The sequence below is a fragment of the Terrapene carolina genome, unplaced genomic scaffold, assembly GCF_002925995.2.
Source record: "Terrapene carolina triunguis isolate 2854851 unplaced genomic scaffold, T_m_triunguis-2.0 Scaffold42, whole genome shotgun sequence".
NCBI classification, from domain to species: domain Eukaryota; kingdom Metazoa; phylum Chordata; order Testudines; family Emydidae; genus Terrapene; species Terrapene triunguis.
In genome coordinates, this window is record NW_020664393.1 from 12127885 (window position 1) to 12141991 (window position 14107).

The 14107-nt window shown below is 43.7% G+C and overlaps 1 protein-coding gene across 1 annotated transcript in view; it reads left to right on the forward strand.

Annotated features, from left to right (window-relative positions):
* The window catches only part of ASCC3 (activating signal cointegrator 1 complex subunit 3), a 447702-nt gene that overhangs the window by 344483 nt on the left and 89112 nt on the right, over positions 1 to 14107 (forward strand).

Below are 14107 nucleotides of genomic sequence, written 5' to 3' on the forward strand. Positions count from 1 at the left end.
GCCCTGGCCAGTTGAGCTAACAGAGTAAATGATAGCAATAATAGGCTGACACCTTCTATGTGCACCTGCACTAGAGGGGATCAGACATACACTGGTCCAGTGGGTTTCAGATATTTGCTGACAGCAGAGGAATGATGATATTCAGGAATCTGATTTACAGACTATGGAGGAGTGTGTGCTGTAGTTGGCACAGACTCCTGTGCTTGTTCCACTCGAGCTTGATCCCCTTCTGTCTTATTCCACCAACCTGTCGCTGTCTCAGTGCTCCTCCTCCCAACTCCTTGTCCCAGTGTCACTCTCCTGGCCTATCCCGTCTCCATTCCTAAGGCTTCTTATCCCAGTCCTGGTTTCTTTGCCTCGCCAGTCCTAGTCTTCCCCCATCACCATCTCTCCCCTCTCTATCCCCAGTCCCAATCTCCATGCTCAGCCAATCCTGATTCCCTCCTCCCATCTCCTTGTCCAAACGCTGTCCCCTCCTCTCCCAGCCACCAGTTGTCCCCCACACATACCATTTTCCTTCCCCAGTGACTCCCAGACCCAGGCTCCTCGCACAGTCTGTCTCCCCTCCCTCTTTGGCTTCTTGTTTGAGTTTCCTTATCCAGCCAGTTCCCTGTCTCCCCACCACCAACTCTTCATCTGATCTCAATGTTCCTTCCCGTGCCAACTGGTTCCCCGTCATTCTCCCTACCCACCATTCCCTCAGTGTGGCTCCCAGTGCCTGTCTCTCACCTCAGCTTTCAGTCCCAGTTTCTTGCCCAACTAGTCCAAGTCTCCCCCACTCTCCAAATTCCTAGTCACAGTTTCTCTCTTCCACCACTCCCTTCCACTAGGCTTCTTGTCCCAGTCTACTTCTTTATCTTTCCCCAGTCTGGCTCTAGTCCTGTTTATATCAGAGTCAGGTGGCTTCCTCCTCCATGCTGCTTGGGTGCCACCGGGGAGGTCACTAATAGCACAGGATGGACTCCCTCCTCTCAGTTCCAGTTCCAGTGCCAGAGTCTGCCCTGGCCCGGCATAGCTGGGAGCATGGTTAGTTGTTCTGTGGTGATGGCAGATGCACAGTCTGTTTAGCACTAGGAGCTGTGAAGGGATGGAGCATGCTCAGTGAGGACAAAATCTTTGGAGATTATATCTGCTGAATTCAAAGCATGTGTCTATTCAGCAAAAGCTGTGCATGGGCTAGAACTACCCAAGCTAGTTTGAATCTAGCTAGCATGAATAACAGCAGCAGGGAAGACAGTGCAGCACAGGCATCAGCATAGGCTAGCAAGCCAAATAGGTGCCTAGGGTCTATGCCAGTCTTGTACTGCCTGCACTGCTCTGTCTTCACTGCTGTTGCCCTAGCTGTATTCAAGCTAGCTGGAGTAGCCCATGTGCAGCTTTTGCTGTGTAGACCTACCCACAGTCTAGTGAGCATGTGCAAAATGAGATTTTTTTCAAAGGCTTATAACATCCAAATCTGGGCTGATTTTCACTGGAACAGCGAAAGGCACCACCCTGACACAAGGGCCCCTCCCTTTCAAATTGCAAGTCATTGCCCAAACTGCAGGAGTGCTAGAGCTTCTCAAGGAAAATGTAGCCAGAACTTTTTAACATGGGCAAAACAGTATATTTTAATAACAGTATTCTTTGAGATGGCTGAACCTTGTTGGCTGAAACATTCCAAAAAATTTCAGCCTGGCATGGCAAACACCTGGCATGGAAAATTTTAGTCCATATTTTTTAAGTTTGGCAAAGTTACACGCAACTGAACACAGGGTCTTATATTGGTAAGTGTTGGACAACCTTTATAGAATGTTCTACCAGCCTCACCTATAATAATTTAATAAAATAATAATGAGCTAAAACAATTTCAAAAATTACCAAAAGGTCAGGTGTGCTAATCCTAAACTCCAGTAAATGTAAATGACTAATGAGAGAGCCCCCTCACATTGGAGTTCATGCCATAATCACTGGAATCAAGTTCTGCCAATCTTCACCAATTGCTCAAAATGTAATTTGGACAGAAAAATATTTTCCTGCATTTGGGAATAATTTGGTTCTACCGGTACTGGGCAGAAAATACGAGATAGATGGTGCCATCTACATTTCACTCCTTGGATATAATGGGAAATGGGAATCTTAACTGCCTTCTAATAAAGTAATATCTAAAACACATCTACTTTTGATACTGCTTTTCTGCAGCTGATGACTAACTCACTGAACTGCAACTTTTGTATGGTTTGTGTTACAACCTTAACTGTATTTTAGACCAGCATGACAATTCCATTTCACTAGAAGACAGTGAGCAAGACATCAACACAAAAGGCTTAGCTCAGTGCTCCTGCACTATTTGTGCCAGCTTCCTGCCCTTTGAGGAAGCTGTGAGATTAATTGCAGTTTACATAAGAGAAAGAAGAACAAAGAAGAAATTCACTCACAAGTGGAATGTATTTTTGGCCCTAAATGGTTGGTACTGATTACCTTTATATTCTCCCTCTGAGTGCAGTTGGAGTCACTGTAGGCACTTGCATTAAAACATCATCTTTCATAAACAAGAGGGACCTAGTTGGAGGATTATCTAAGAAGTATCTTTGACTTTGAAACTTGCTCCTGACCCATTGGCCTATCAGGGCCAAAATTTCTTTGCATGCTGTGCAAAGCCATCTCCTTGGCTTTTAAATAAGGGGTGGACGGGAGATTGGCAGAGTTTGGGTCTAGTTTATTATCCTTCTATTCACTGTTGGACATTTATTTGCATATTACTTTATGGGGTAAGTGCTTGGAGCACAGAATAGCCATTTATCTATGTTTTGTTTTTAATTTTAGTAAATAAATATTGTGAATGACTGTGGGCTAGCCCTATATTTTTACATCTCACCACCAGAACACAGAAGGCAAGAGTTGTGTGTTATATGTTACAAAGAAGGTTTTGCAAAGTGTCTTGACATTGGTGATGTTCTTAAATGAGGGCAAAAATGCAAACAAGCTCTGTTGTGATTTATTTTTTATAATGTTGGATCAAAATATATTTTTTGAAATTGAGCAAGATTAATCTGTAGTTTTGATCTGGTAAAAAAACACGCTGGGTTAGTCTAAAACTAATGCTTGGAGCAAAACAAATCCATCTTGTATCACTTTTTTTTTACCCAATTTTTTGGGGGGTTGTTTTTTTACTTGAGAATTCTAACAACTTCAAATTTAGACTGAAATCAAACCCAGATTAGTGAAATTAGGCAAAATGCTATCCAAACTGCCATAACTTTTTTCTGAGTATTAAACAAAGCTAGAACTGCCAAATGCCTAGCTAAGCCTTCCTCAAGTGTTTCACAAGTCCACCTATAAGAACAGACTACATAAAAAAAAGAAATTGTTGTCCACTGGCTGAAAGACTGTCAATTTTTCATAGGCTTGGAAGGATTAGATTTTTGTTGGTAAATATCAATTTCACATCACGCCCACAAACTGCCAAAAAAAATTTCATCAATAATAATCAAAATTTATAGTAGGCAAAGTAAGAAAAATGCTGTGTGAAAATTTACTACAGTTTGATTTAAGAATATTTACTTTGTATATTTTGACATGTGATACTACAATTCTGCCAAGCCTATTTATGCATTGCAAACCATTGTTTCTGTAGTAGCTGCTTGCCATCTAATAGCTTTATTTTCAATGAATTTGCAGTTGGTACAAGTGAAGTATCTTGTGAAATTTAACAAGAGAGTATTAAGTGGGGAAAATGTAAACTACCCATTTAAGTAAACAACTGACATCTTCAAAATTTACCCTAGACTTTAGTCGTTTTCTTTTGCCTTCAGCTGGATAGAAAATCTTATTTGTATAATATTTACTTTAAAAAAATACAACAGCACTCTCAGGCCTGGTCTACACTAGGCTTTTATGTCGAATTTAGCGCCGTTATATCGAATTAACCCTGCACCCGTCCACACCAGGAAGCCATTTAGTTCGACATAGAGCTCTCTTTAAATCGATTTCTGTAATCCTCCCCAACGAGAGGAGTAGCGCTAAATTCGACATGGCCATGTCGAATGAGGCTAGGTGTGGATGGAAATCGACGCTAATAGCTCCGGGAGCTATCCCACAGTGCACCACTCTGTTGACGCTCTGGACAGCAGTCCGAGCTCGGATGCTCTGACCAGCCACTCCCCGGGAAAATTTGAATTCCTTTTCCTGTCTGGGCAGTTTGAAGCGCAGTTTCTGTTTGGACACCGTGGCGAGCTCAGCAGCAGTGTCAGCAGTGGCAACGATGCAGAGCTCTCCAGCAGAGATGGCCGTGCAATCCAATAGAAAGAGGGCCCCAGCATGGACGGATCGGGAAGTCTTGGATCTCATCGCTGTGTGGGGAGATGAGTCCGTGCTTTCTGAGCTGCGCTCCAAAAGACGGAATGCAAAGACCTATGAGAAGATCTCTAAAGCCATGGCAGAGAGAGGCTACAGCCGGGATGCAACGCAGTGCCGCGTGAAAATCAAGGAGCTGAGACAAGGCTACCAGAAGACCAAAGAGGCAAACGGACGCTCTGGATCCCAGCCCCACACATCCCGTTTCTACGAGGCACTGCATTCCATCCTAGGTGCGGCCGCCACCACCACCCCACCCCTGACCGTGGACTCTGAGGATGGGATATTGTCCGCGGCCGGTTCCTCAGCGGACGGGGAAGAGGAGGAAGGAGATGAGGAGGACGAGGCAGTAGACAGCGCTTACAACGCTGATTTGCCCGACAGCCAGGAGCTCTTCATCACCCTGACAGAGATCCCCTACCAACCCTCCCCAGCCGTTACCCCAGACACAGATTCAGGGGAAGGATCAAGCAGTAAGTGTTTTAAATATCTAAACATTTATTTACAACATAACTGGCGTATTTAAAATATTAACAGTAGCTAAAGTGCTTTAAAACATGTAAACATTTATTTGCAACAAAACAGGAAGATTGAAAATATTAACAGTGGGTAAAGTGCTTCAAAACATGTAAACAGGAAAGTCAAACAAAAGGGGAATCAGTGCAAAGTGTATCATGATTAGTCTGTCTTTGGGCGCCTCAATATATAGTCCGAACCATTTTCAAAAAATTGCACAATGTCCGCTTCATGATTATAGTGCCCAAAACCCTGCAGTCATTTGTCCCTCCAAGGGCACCTAAGCCAAGAACTGGTCAATGTAGCCGGGGATAGAGGCGACATCCTCCGGGGAGAACTCCTCATACACCTCCTGCAGGTGTTTTTCCAGCCTCATCAGCAGGTTCCTGGGCAGGGAGAGCTTATTAGGCCCCCCGTGGTAGGACACGTTTCCCTGCCACAACGCCAGCAGGTACTCCGGGATCATGGCCTTGCACAGCAGTGCAGCAAATGGCCCCGGTTTCTGCAGGCTGTCCCGGAGCATCTTCTCCTTCTGGCTCTCGGAGACCTTCAGGAGGGTGATGTCTGGCACGACTCCCTGCTGTGAATTAGGTAGGGGAAAGTTAGTATTGGGACTGCTTGCCCGTCCCTTTATAGAACTGCAACCGCCGGTTTACAGCCACGCGGTTTACAGCCGCGAGGGGGTGGGACAGGGGCAGAGTTCATGCTTGCAGGATTGCTGCCAGCAGAGACTCGCATTGCTTTCTATGTGAAAGGAGGCCAGTGCCACTCTTAAAGTTTTAAGCGGCCACAAGTCTACGGCTTACCATGTTTGCCATCTAGACAAAGTCCGGTGTCCTGCCCTGCTCCTCAGCTCGCCACAGCAAGACCGCAGGCACTGTAGGCGAGGGCCGAAAATTCGACCTAGTCCTCAGTGCGCGTGTGATAGGTGCTCTGCATGGTCTTGTTGACAGAGAAAGACTATGTTCTCTGTTCACAGATACATTGCTCTGTCTCAGGAATTCACTCCCTTTTTCCAATTCCCACAGCCACATCTGCCCAGAGGCTAGCGCACATTAGGAGGAGGAAGAAGAGGACACGGGAAGACATGTTTGCAGAACTAATGGGATGCTCCCGAGCACAGGCAGCCCAGCAGACACAGTGGAGGGAGAACTTGTCCCAAATGCACCGGGAAAACATGGAACGGGAGGAGAGGTGGCGACAGGAGGACAGGCAGGCTACTCAAACGCTGCTTGGACTAATGAGGGAGCAAACGGACACGCTCCGCCGCCTTGTGGATGTTCTGCAGGACCGGAGGCAGGAGGAGAGAGCCCCGCTGCAGTCTCTCTGTAACTGCCCTGCCCCGCCACCAAGTCCCATACCCCCCTCACCCAAAGTCCAAACACGGAGGGGTGGAAGGGGCCGTGAAAAATTTCACTCCACCCCTGCGGACTGCTCTACCACTAGAAGGCTCTCATTCCCCAAAATTTGAAAAGTCCTTTCCTACCCGCCTCACACAAGACCCCGTCCAAGTTTCACCCCCCCCGTTCCATGTGCGGTTGTTAATAAAGAATACGTTTCTGTTCATTTCTGTTTCCATCCTCTTCTTTTGGAGGGGAGTCTGTCTGAAGGGGGGGGAAGGGGCTTGGTCATTGGACAGGACAGTCACCTTTAGCAGGGGGCAGGTGCAGCAGCAGGGCACATATACAGTGCAGTGACTAGTTATCCTGGTCAGTCTGGGAGGTGGTTTTCATGTTTTGTGTGGTGGGGGCGGTGGTGTTGCTCTGTGACTTGGTGGCGGGGGAGGGCAGTTACAGATCTTATGCAGCGGTCCTTACCCTGCATCACAGAGCCGCGCAGCAGGGGATCTGTAACCCACCTCCCCCTGCAAGACAGTCACATAGCCGACACATACACGCAGTCCCGGCCAGGAGGGCTGGCAGGCTCCGTTGAAACAACCAGTCCACCACCGCGGAGCCTGTCATTCCTGGAGTTTAGAAGCATCATTTGCATCACAACCCTAAACCCGCCCCCCGCCACAGTCTGCGTCCCAGGTTTAAAACATTCCCGCGAAAACAGTAATAAAGACAACGGTGTCCATTAACAAAACAGAACAGATTTTATTTTTTGGGAAGGGGGTGAAGGGGGTATGTAAGTGGAGAGGATAGTCGACGGCAACTGGGTAAAGAAACGGGGGCAAGTTCTGCCTCTGTGTCCACAAACTTAAAAGTCACTGGGTACCCTGCTCAGCCTTGAAACTGGCTTTCAAAGCCTCCCGGATGCACAGCGCGTCCCGCTGGGCTCTTCTAATCGCCCGGCTGTCTGGCTGGGCGTAATCAGCAGCCAGGCTATTTGCCTCAACCTCCCACCCCGCCATAAAGGTCTCCCCCTTGCTCTCACACAGATTGTGGAGCACACAGCAAGCTGCAATAACGATGGGGATATTGGTTTTACTGAGATCACAGCGAGTGAGTAAGCTTCTCCATCTCCCCTTGAGACGGCCAAAAGCACACTCCACCACCATTCTGCACTTGCTCAGCCGGTAGTTGAACAGTTCTTTTTCTGTGTCCAGGGCGCCAGTATAGGGCTTCATGAGCCAGGGCATTAGCGGGTAGGCTGGGTCCCCGAGGATCACTGTAGGCATCTCCACATCCCCAACAGTTATCTTGTGGTCCGGGAAGTAAATACCTTCCTGCAGCCGTCTAAACAGACCAGAGTTCCTGAACACGCGAGCGTCATGAACCTTGCCCGGCCATCCGACGTAGATGTTTGTAAACCGTCCCCGATGGTCCACCAGTGCTTGCAGCACCATTGAAAAGTAGCCCTTTCTATTGATGTACTGGCTGGCCTGGTGGCCCGGTCCCAGGATAGGGATGTGAGTCCCATCGATAGCCCCACCGCAGTTTGGGAATCCCATCGCGGCAAAGCCATCTATGATGGCCTGCGCGTTTCCCAGGGTCACTACCTTTGACAGCAGTACCTTGACGATTGCCTTGGCTACTTGCATGACAACAACCCCCACGGTAGATTTGCCCACGCCAAAGTGGTTCGCGACTGACCGGTAGCTGTCCGGCGTTGCAAGCTTCCAGAGGGCTATGGCCACTCGCTTCTGGACAGTCAGGGCTGTTCGCATGCGGGTGTCCTTGCGCTTCAGGGCAGGGGACAGCAAGTCACAAAGTTCCAGGAAAGTCCCCTTCCGCATGCGAAAGTTTCGCAGCCACTGGGATTCATCCCAGACCTGAAGCACTATGCGGTCCCACCAGTCCGTGCTTGTTTCCCGGGCCCAGAATCGCCGTTCAACAAAATCCACATGCCCCATTGCCACCGTGATGTCCTGGGCGCTGGGGCTCGTGGTTTCTGACAGCTCTGTGCTACTCTCCGACTTCAGGCCCTCACGGCGGTGCCGTAGCCTCCTCGCCTGATTTCTCTGCATCTGCCTGTGGGAAAGGTGTATGATAAGCTGCGAGGTGTTGAGAACGGCCACAACTGCAGCGATGGTCGCAGCGGGATCCATGATCGCAGTGCTGTGGCGTCCGCGCTGTCACTGATCAAAAAGTGCGCGAACTGATTTCCCGCCGGCGCTTTCAGGGAGGGAGGCAGGGCGGTAGTGACTGACGGATGACGACAGTTACCCAAAAGCACCCTCGCCACATTTTTTTACCCAGAAGGCATTGGGGGCTCGACCCAGAATTCCAATCGGCAGCGGGGACTGTGGGAACTGTGGGATAGCTGCCCACAGTGCACTGCTTCCAATGTCGACGCTTTCCCTGGTAGTGTGGACTGACAAAGTCGAATTACTGTCCTTAGTGTAGACACACACGTTCGACTTTCTAATATCGATTGCACATATTCGATTTAACTAAAATCGAACTACTCTCGTAGTGTAGACATACCCTCAGAAAACTCCTGGATTAGTTTTGTTTACTGATGTCATTGGTGCTGCTACATCAGAGCTAAATACTGGGCTCCATTTGCCAGTCAATAAACCCCATAAGACTGCTTAAACTGGCTCCACACCAGTCTGACCAGTTGCAGGGCTCTCTTGCCTGAAATGCAAGGGAGACAGTGAGAATCCATGCCTGTTCCATGGACAGGAAGCAGTGAGAGCCTCACCTCCATTACCAGCTGATGCCCCTCTGTTCACCTAACAATGGGTCCACAGAAATTGGCTGCACTCACTCTGGCAAGCTTCTTTTGAATGGAGAAGGTGGGGGTGGGGGCGGTGTCAGGATCGGGTTCTTCATCTTTCTGAGGCAGAGAGAAGTACACATTTGTTTTCCGGATCTATGGCTGCAACACGCTGTGTAAGAGCTAGGTATTATTAATTGTTGGTGATGAGGGGGTAGGCCAGAATGGCCCACTGGGAGATCAAAGCCGCCTCCTCACCCTGCCCTCCTTGGATAGCCATGGGATGATACACTGCCTAGCTAACAGCTCTGGTTTGTAGCTGTCAGCCAGGAGTGAATTGTTCAAGCTGATGGCCCATTCACTCCTTTTAACTGCATAGGAGGCAAACCCACCGTTGAGATTTTGAAAGAGATGCTGCCACCTCAAGGTCCCAATTTATCATATACAGCAGTAGGACTGGGTGGCACCATGGATTGTTACCCAAGGAGGAGGTGGGGTTAGGCAAGTGCCTGGGGGATGGAGGGAAGGCATGGGGAAGGGACCAACCCTTTCCCCCTCCTCCAAATTGTACTCATCTCTGTGGAGGTGTAGCAGTGCTGCTGTTTCCATACAGCAGAAATGATTAGAATCAATTTGTATCTCTTAATTTTGTTAGCCCTTCTTTTTTTTTCCTTTTCTGTCATGTTTGTATTGCTTTTTGTCTTAAGGACAAAATAGAAAATTAAAACTAATTAAGAAAGTGGCACATATTATTATTGAGCTACGATATAATTAGATAGTACTTACCCAGCAAAAGAAAGTGAATTTAATATTTTCTAGGATTTAATCCTGCCCCCCTCCCCTTGCCAGACTTTTGAATTTCTTCTCATATTTAAACATAATGGGGAACAAACCAACTACCAATGTACACCATTTGAACTACAACCACATTTTAATGTCTTGCATTTTGTTAAGATTATTCATTATTAAACCTCTAGATACAACTAAGTTCCCAAACACAAACATACCTTCTGTAAGTCATGATCTTTAATAATATTCATACAGGGCCACATCCAACTCCCACTTAGGTCAGTAGAAAGACTCCTCCTATGGATTTCAATGGGAATTCGATCAGACCCATAATGACCTCTGTATTCCTAAAGAGAGAAACTGTGTGTGAGAGAGATAATTGTATGTATATTGCATGTGTGAGATAATTATGTGTATGTATATTTGGGGGGGGACAATATATATATAATATAATATGGAAAAAAAATAGGAGAGATAAAAGGCCATTTGGCTTTTCTACCTCTCACCCTTAAATCAAAAAATCTATCCTCATAGACTCATAGATTTTAAGGTCAGAAGGGACCATCATAATCATCTAGTCTGACCTCCTGCACATTGCAAGCCCCAGAACCTCATCCACCCACTCCTGTGACAGACCCCTAACCTCTGGCTGAGTTATTGAAGCCCTCAAATCAAGGTTTAAGGACTCCAAGTTACAAAGAATCCACCATTTACACTAATTTAAACCTGCAAGTGACCCATGCCTCATGCTGCAGAGGATGACAAAAAACCTCCTGTGTTATTGTTTTGAAGTAATGTTATGCTATAAAATGGGTAGAGAAATCTTGGACAAGCATATCGCTGCCTTTTAAATATTTTAGTGCTAAATGTGTAATTTTATTAAGGTATCTCAATTGTGGTAAAAGCACTTTCCCTGGTTAATCTTGTCTGGGATTTTTGGTGTGAGGGGGAGGAGTTTTGTTGGGGGATTTTTTTTGGGGAGGGGGGGGGTTGTTTCTGTTTTGGAATACCAGCACATATGAATACCTGGTCCAAAATAATAATAAGAGAACTTGATTGTGTGTCTTTAGCAATTATCAAGAATGATCTCTAAATGTTTCTTTCGTTACTGAAGTTTAACTTCCTTCTACAAGATGTTGTTTTTATGACACAAAAGTGTGTCATAAAAAATTAACATTTAGGTATAACAAGGAGATGTTTTTATTTCATTTAACATCTGTAGCAGATGTGAAATATGTAATTATTTTTGTAAAAGACTTCATAACTTTCACGATTCTTTTGTTTGGCACATCTTTCTTTTATTGGTCATTTTAGACAATTGATAAGCATTATTCAGTGGCATATGGTCTGAGTCTGACGTGCTTTGAAAAGAGTACAGAGTACTAATAATGAGGATTCTGTGAAAATGGGAAAACCAGCACAACAGATATGCTTTGAGAAAGTATGGGTTTTTAGCATCTTGAAACAATATATCACACTCAAAGGGACAGAATTGGGCTGCACAATCTGTTAGCTCATTCTTGTCCAATCTGGTCTCCTCCTTTCTTTTGGAGCCAGCATTGTCATCAACTTGCTGAATTATACTCTGACTGGAATGTATTTCAGGCACAGAGTAATGTATCTACTTAAATGGAATCCTATCTTTCTACAAAAGCTTTTTAAGTATAATAAATTTTAAAATATAAAAAACAGTTCTATTAACTTAAAGTAAATGGTTCAACAGTTTACATATGTGCAGGCACAGAGAAAATGACTACTTATTAGTTTCAAAAAAATCTAGCGAGTTTAGAGAAAAGTTTATTTCTGCCATTTATAATCTTTCTTTTTTTTTTTTGGTAATTAATATTTTGCAATGATTACAGACTCCAGTTCAGATTTCAGAGGTGTTTATTAACAGCTAGCTTCTTAATCAAGCTACAGTATGGGGAAGAATGGGAGGGTTTTGTTCATATTTTAAAAATCTATGCAAGTTAGCCCAGGTTACCCAGCATGAGCCCAATTCTGCTCTCATTGGAATCCAGAGAAAAATTCCCCTTGACTTCAATTGGGGCAGGTTTGAGCCCTAAATTAGTTTAATATTAACATATGTTAATGTGTGTATATATGCGCATACCCTAATTTCAATATAGCCATGTTGCTGTATTTAAAATGTTCCTTTTTCTATATCAGAGTTTAAGAAGAAATGTATTACTTTTTAAACTTTTTAAGAAGGATGATTACATTTATGTTCAAATATATAGTAAAATGTAGAATGATGTAGAAACTTTGATGCATCTCACAGTATGTCATGTTAGTGTTAGTGTATTTTTTCTGACTGAGTAAAAACTATTAAATTTACCTAATATTTATCTTATTATGTAGAGATATTTAATACTTATGTAATAAATAGGCATAGGGAAAGGAGTTCTGCTTTAAAATAAATTGTCATCAGAATTTTAAGCCCTTAATTGTGCCTATGGGTAGAAATAGTTTTGTTTATTGTATTGATTTATGTAAAAGTAAGGGGGTCAGCTAGAAGTGACTAGGATTCCCTGCTGCTAGAATGACAGGATAGTAGTGCGTGTGCCAGCTCTCCTGCTAAGGGTTCTTCAGTTTTCCTGTGGTAAATTACACTGCTTTGCAGGTATAACTAACATCACCACAAGACACTGCTGTAATACAAGTCAGGAGAAGAAAAAAATAACCACCGCAGATTGCAAAAAGCAAGAACAACTCCTCTGAATAAATTCCCAGCGGTGTGAATTTGGACTATTTTATGCTGGGAAGTACATGACCAAAAGGAATAGCATAGGTTCTCAGCTGAAAATAACTAACATTGTAAAACTGTTATTGCTGAAGAAATATTCTGATTGGGTGTAGACATTATAATCCGCCAATTTAATCCCTGTTCTTCATGGAAGAAAAAGATGCCCACATTCTGTATTAACCTGGTATCATAATATAATGTTCATATTAACTATGAAATATATGTCATTAGACTAATAAAAGAAAATAAATCAGTCCAAAGCACACAGTTGTCATGAGATAATTGGTACTAGGAACCAAAATGTTAACGATATTTTAGTACATTTTGGATTCTCTAGTACTTCCATCATTGCTAAAGTAACTAACACTTCAACCAAAACTCCTTTAAAATTATTTGAAATGCTTTGCTCTGCTTCCCAAACTAGATTGCCTAAGTAGGTAAAATATATCAATATTCTATAAAGTGTATTTTTATTCTCAGGCCTTTGTAAAACTTATTTTTTTTAAAGTGATGTGGTTTCTATCACATTAGGAGGAGTCTGTGGAACTACATTTTATGTGTTTGCTAGATATCCAAATCATTTTTATTTGCCTTAAGAATATAATAAAGATAAATCCCAGAAAACAGTTTTCAACAAAATTAATGTTCTGAGCATCAGAAACAGAACATTTGAAAGGCTTTGCAGCAGTGATTATTAATGTAACTAATGGACGGCTGCTACTGTCAAAATTTCACCTCAGTATTTTAAATTATGTAGATATTTTTTATTAATTTTCTCAATCTTGTATTGTATTGTTTCACTGATCCTTTTGTTTTGTTTGTTTGTAGAGCTAGACACTAACTGGCTGTGCCATTTAGTGTTTACAATTAACAATATTACCATGATTTGTGGTATAATATTGTTGATGGTACTTACGGTGTCATCAAGAAACCATTGACTAGTGACTAGGTTTAAAAGCCACTGGCTGTAATTGTATTAAAACAACACTAAACAATAAATAGCATTAGCAATAAAATAATGGAACAAATATTTAGAGACAAATCAATAAGCATTTGGACCAGAATGTGAAGCCTTTTCTTATATTGATGAGCTGTTACTCATAGGAGTAATCCCAATGAAGTAATTGGGATCATTCATGTATGTAATTAGTCATCTAGGCAAGTAAGGGGTTCACAATCTAGCATGGACTCATGAGCAGTAAGCAGCATGAATTTGTACACAATAAATCTGTCCAGAGAAACCTGATCCTTTTTTTTTTGCTAAAATTGCAAAATCGTTGAATAAAACAAAAGTAGTAGTTGCAGTGTGCATGGATTTACTGTAGGATTTGGTACTATAAACTACAAAATCATATTTGAAATATTAGTTGAATTGGATTGGATAGGAACATACGAATTAGAATTGAAAATGGCTAATATAGCTAAATAAATGGTGTAAATAATTTATTGAGTTGAGGGAACATGTCTAAATGGGTTACTTCGAATCTGGGTTAGACCCAGTTTTATTTTCATCATAATTAATGCTCTGGAAGAAGAAGTAAGCAGCACCCCTCAGTACAGAGCTTGAACAGTTGTCTTTCTGATACTGGCACTTATAATTGAAAACTGTGCCAG